This window comes from Nansenia antarctica, assembly GCF_963989245.1.
Source record: "Nansenia antarctica genome assembly, chromosome: 3".
NCBI classification, from domain to species: domain Eukaryota; kingdom Metazoa; phylum Chordata; class Actinopteri; order Argentiniformes; family Microstomatidae; genus Nansenia; species Nansenia antarctica.
In genome coordinates, this window is record NC_137688.1 from 62,686,446 (window position 1) to 62,692,399 (window position 5,954).

Sequence of the window (5,954 nt, forward strand, 5' to 3'; positions counted from 1 at the left end):
ATGGTCCTGAACCGCCTGCCCAAGGGCAGCCGAACAAAGTGTTCGTTCCCAGGGTGGGATGGGTCTCTGGAGATCTTGGAGGCCTTCCTGAGGCAGCGTGTGTTGTACAGCTCTTCCAGAGAGGGGAGGGGGGCGCCGATGATCTTCTGGGCTGATCTCACGACTCTCTGTAGCGCTTTCCTCTCTGCGGCTGTGCAGCTGGAGAACCACACGCAGATGCAGTAGGTGAGGATGCTCTCCACTGTGCAGCGGTAGAAGGTCACAAGCAGCTCCTGTTTGAGGTGGTATTTCCTGAGGACTCTCAGGAAGTAGAGCCGCTGTTGTGCCTTCTTGATGATGGCTGCTGTGTTGGTCTTCCAGGACAGGTCATCCTGTATGTGCACCCCCAGGAATCGGAGGGTTGAGACTCTCTCCACGCTCCCTCCATCGACGAGCAGGGGCTGCTGGTGACTGCAGGTGAAGAATTCAAAATAAAAAGTACTCTTTATTTGAGTATGTGAATATAACTTAATCGAACAATAAACAACAAAACAGAAGAGGAGAAGGCTTAGTCTCCAAAACTCCTTCAACAGCACAAGGCAAGGCAATGAACTCAGCAACAGTCACTCAGTACTTCACTTCTTGTACGACCAAACCACCCTCAACACCACCAGGACCAAGCTCCGGACCTGGGGTGATAGGGCCTTTTCATCCGCAGCCCCGTCCCTCTGGAACGCCCTCCCCAACCACATCAGACAGGCCAACACCCTCCCGAAATGTAAACAGGCCCTCAAAACCCGCCTCTTCAAGCTTGCCGTCACCAGTTTAACCCTCTCCCCCTCCCCTTCCCATGTGTCCCCAGCACTACCTTAATTAGGCCCCTATACTTTCTTTTATTTACCTTTTTTTTCTTTTTATTATTACTGCTCAATCTTTTCAGTTTGTAAAGCGTCTTTGAGTGTCTAGAAAAGCGTCTAAAAAAAAATCTAATGTATTATTATTATTATTATTATTATTATTATTATTATTATTATACAGGCGAGGAACGATAAGACTATGATGACGGATACAACTCACATATACATGAAGTGAACAACCGACACAGAGGGAAAACACAGGGGAACATAAATAGACCAAGACCTAACCATTCACTCCTGTTACGGATCACCCACATGAGGACAGGCAGAAATACAAACATTCACCAAAGGGGGCGCCAAAGGGTCGCTCAACCAACAGAGCGAACCCCCAAACCTTACATTAAGAAACCCTCATCATCACTTATCCATCATCAAAGATCAACATTTTCAAGTGAATAATAAAGGTCTTCCATCACATAAATATTATCAAGTACTATTTATTACATTAACTTTGTTTCACTTTTTGGTCGCAGTCGAGAGGGGCGGAGCTATGGTACAACACATACTGTACATGTGCCCTGATCTAGCTGTGGTATATAAATCTTTTGTGTTCCAACAGCTAATTTGAGATCATGTGTGATAGAAAACAGTCGTGTGGCGTTTTACAAAAAACTAATGGCTGCAGATTTGCCTTGCAGTGAGCCGAAGCCCAACTAATGAGGAATGGCTTGGATTATAGTAAACATGTGGCTGTATGAATACACACACACACACACACACACACACAGAGCCGATGAACAAACGCACACACACACACACACACATTACACATGGACACACACATACTTCTGTAAAGCAACATAGGCTTGTATTACAAGCAAATTATATTCTTTGCAAGCTTTCGCGGGCCCCATAAAATGAGGTGCCAGGCCGAATTCGTCTCGCGGGCCTTGAGTTTGACACGTGTCCGAACGCACACACACACACACACACACACACACACACACACACCTCCTAATGGAACGCACACACACACACTCCCACACACACACTAGCCTCTATAGAATCAACAGGAATGGCCATTTGGCTGTCCATCCATCACCATTCCTCTGTTGGACTAAAGGTTCCTGTTTTAATTGGGTCCTTCATCAATGGTACAGATGGAATATGACAATGACCACAAACACACACACACACACACACACACACACACACGCATACACACACACATACACACACACAGACGTGTGAATGACAACTAGGAATTAATTGACTAGTCGTCTACCCTATTCAGAGGAGGGAAGAGGAGAGGGAGAGGAGAGGAGAGGGAGAGAGAGGAGGGGGGAGGGAGAGGAGAGAGGAGAAGAGAGGGGAGGGAGAGGGGGGTGATGAGAGGAGAGGAGGAGAGAGGAGGAGAGAGGAGAGGAGAGCAGAGGAGAGGAGAGGGGAGAGGAGAGGAGAGGAGAGAGGAGAGGGGGGGAGGAGAGGAGAGGAGGAGAGAGGAGAGGAGAGGAGAGGGAGAGGGGGAGGATGAGAGGAGAGGAGAGGAGGATCAGTGATCTGTCCTCTCCACTGGTGCCTCTCTGAGCCAGACCAGACTAATCACTGAGGAGCAGAGGGGATTTAGAGATCCAGGACTCTGCTCTCGGCTAGTCTAATGTAGATTTACATTCTAATAAGTGTCTATTTGACCCCCAAGGCAGCCCTACTAGTAGGTAAAATAGGCACGGCTGTTGTAGTGTTAATGACCAGGAACCAGTCTGTAGACTACCATATGGACTCTATTCTACCAGTCTGTAGCTGTGCGGTGGCTCATTATAACATTAATGTGATGGTAGACATATTTAATGTTACCTATCTAACCTATCTAAAGGTATCTATCTAACTGATTTAGGCTGATTTAGGCTGATTTGTGCATGATAGGCACGCATTTTGACCTATACCTTCCATGTCGCATTTACCCCCGTTCATGGTATATGACACTACATCTGTATAGAGACACTTATTAAACCAAAACAACCCGCAATGTAATCGAAAACAGATGCTTATAGCACACGCAACAGAAATAAACACAGTTGAAGAAGGCATCGTGAGATGTGTGAAATCGCCGGCAACACATTAACGCCTCATTCGCATTGTGGCTCTGTTCTGTGTGGCTCTGTTCGGAGGCCTTGGCTCCAAAGCGAGTGGCACTCCAAAGGGGTAGGAAAGGGAATCAGGATCGGGCCTCTCTCTCCTTCTCTCTATTTCTCTCTCTCTATCTATCTGTCTCTCCTTCTCTCTATTTCTCTCTATATATCTATCTGTCTGTCTCTCCGTCTCTCTATTTCTCTCTATCTATCTATCTGTCTCTCCTTCTCTCTATTTCTCTCTCTCTATCTATCTGTCTATCTCTCCTTCTCTCTATTTCTCTCTCTCTCTCTGAAACGCTGGCTGAGCTTCTGTGTGTTGAGATGACATCAGAGTGGAATTGTTGTCTTCCGGAGTGTGTGTGTGTGTGTGTGTGTGTATGTGTGTGTGTGTGTATGTATGCGTCCGTGACTGTGTGTGTGACTGTGTGTGTGTGTGTGTGTGTGTGTCATCTGGTGACTCACTGCTCTGACTGACGTTGAACCAGACACAATGTCACAATGTTTCCTCCCCCCTGCCTCCCCCCCCCCCCCCCCTCCCCCCTGCCCCCCCCTAGGCGGCCTGCATCCCTGTGCTTCTCAGTAACGGCTGGGAGCTTCCCTTCTCTGAGGTCATCGACTGGAGCAAGGCGGCCATCTTAGGAGACGAAAGACTCCTGCTGCAGGTGAACACACTTGTTGTCATAGCAACCAGCAACTGCCACTTAACTCTTACAGGTGTCCCTCTGATCGACAGCAGCAGGAAGGGTAAGAAAGAGAGGGAGACAGACAGAGAGAGACACACACGCACACACACACATACACAGTCACACTCACACATACACAGTCACACACACAGTCACGCGCACACACACACACAGTCACAAATACACACAGTCACAAATACACACAGTCACACACACACAGTCACACAGTCACACAGGCACGCATACACGCATACACGCATACACTCACACACACACACACACACAGTCACGCACGCATACACACACACACACACACTCACAAACACACACAGTCACACACACACACACACACAGTCACACACACACTCACACACACACACACACAGTCAGGCACGCATACACACACACACACAGTCACGCACGCACACACACACACAGTCACGCACGCATACATACACACACACACACACAGTCACGCACGCACACACACTCACACACAGTGTGGGGAACAGTGGAGAAAATAAGTATTTCACCCCCTGCTGATTTTGTGAGTTTGAATGCCATGTTGATTCAGTGTTCTTCTTATTGTTGAAGCATGCACGGTTACCTGAGATGCAGCAAGGGAGGTCTGCAAATCTCTAAATATTAGCTTTGGGTTGGTTTTTACCTGATTTTTTATTTTTCTTGTGGCTCTTAGGGATATTTTGGAAGGGTGTCCACTTCTAGGCTGAGTTGCTGTCATGTTAAACGTCATGTTAAATGATTTGCCTCACAGTGGACTGATGGAGTTCAAATCTTACATAGCCTTCCGCAGACTGAGGTGCTCTCACTAACCTCTTCCTGATGTCCTCTGAGATCTCCTTTCCTCTCAGCATGGTGGGTTTTGCGTTCACCTGTAAGGATAACACAAAACTGACCAGGTTTCTTATCTCTATCAGAGTCCCTGGCCTATTATGTCAGATAAAAAAGTCTGGTTCTGATTACATAAAGATTTCAAGGTAAAAACAAAAAAAATCTATAATTGCACAAGCAGCACTGCCAGGGGCCATTGGCAGACGTCGTGATAGAAGAAGATAGACATTTATATATATTTTTTAATACACTGGAGAAACAGTACAAGGGGGGAAGTAGAAATCAAGGGGGGTAGTAGATGTCTCAGGAGAAACAGTACAGGGGGGTAGTAGATGTCTCAGGAGGAGCAGTTAAGGTGTAGCCTGAAGAGATGGAGGTCTTCAGTCACCGATGGAAGATGGGGAGTGACTCTGCAGTTCTGACAGCCGTGGGAAGCTCATTCCACCAGCGGGGAGCCAGTGTAGTGAAGAGACGTGACCGGGCAGTGTGACTGCCGCGTTGGCGTAGAGGTGGTGGCGCCAGTCGGCCAGCAGAGGTGGAGGTAGAACACCAGGGGAGGCTGGGGGAGGTAGAACACCAGGGGAGGCTGGGGGAGGTAGAACACCGGGGGAGGCTGGGTGAGGTAAAACGGCAGGGGAGGCTGAGGGAGGTAGAACACCAAACTGTTGTAAGTTCTAGATTGTTCTAAAGGCTCTAGACTGTTCTAACGGCTGTGTGTGTGTGTGTGTGTGTGTGTGTGTGTGTGTGTGTGCGTGTACCTCCCTCCCTCCTCCCTCCCTCCCACCCTCCCTCCTGCCCTCCCTCCTCTCCCTACCTCCTCCCTCCTCTCCTCCCTCCCTCCTCCTCCCTCCCTCCTCCTCCCTCCCTCCTCTCCCTCCCTCCTCTCTCCCTCCCTCCCCTCCTCCCTCCCTCCCTCCCTCCCTCCTCATCCCTCCCTCCCCCCTCCCTCCCTCCTCTCTCTCCCTCCCTCCTCTCCTCCCTCCTCTCTCCCTCCCTCCTCTCTCCCTCCCTCCCCCCTCCTCCCTCCCTCAGGTCCCCTCCATCGTGCGGTCCGTGGGTCAGGCCAGGGTCCTGGCCTTGAGACAGCAGACTCAGGTCCTCTGGGACGCCTACTTCTCCTCCGTCAACAAGATCGTCATGACCACACTGGAGGTACACACACACACACACACACACACACACACACACACGCATACACACATTCATACACACTCACACATTCACACAGACATACACACACACACACACACACACATACACACATTCATACACACACACACACACACACACACACACACACATTCACACAGATATACACACACACACATTCACACACACACACTCACACACATTCACACAGACACACACACAGTCATACAAGAGAAGAGGGGAGAGGAGAGGAGAGGAGAGGGGAGAGGAGGGGAGGAGAGGAGAGGGGGAGGAGAGGTGAG

At 49.3% G+C, this 5,954-nt stretch overlaps 1 pseudogene across 1 annotated transcript in view; it reads left to right on the forward strand.

The window, feature by feature from the left end:
• LOC308154258 (exostosin-1b-like) overlaps nucleotides 1–5,954 on the forward strand; it is a 189,393-nt pseudogene that overhangs the window by 141,646 nt on the left and 41,793 nt on the right. The window contains exons 4-5 of the transcript in view: nucleotides 3,523–3,630; nucleotides 5,536–5,655. The product of the transcript in view is annotated as an exostosin-1b-like (transcript). The remainder of the gene's footprint in view (nucleotides 1–3,522; nucleotides 3,631–5,535; nucleotides 5,656–5,954) is intronic.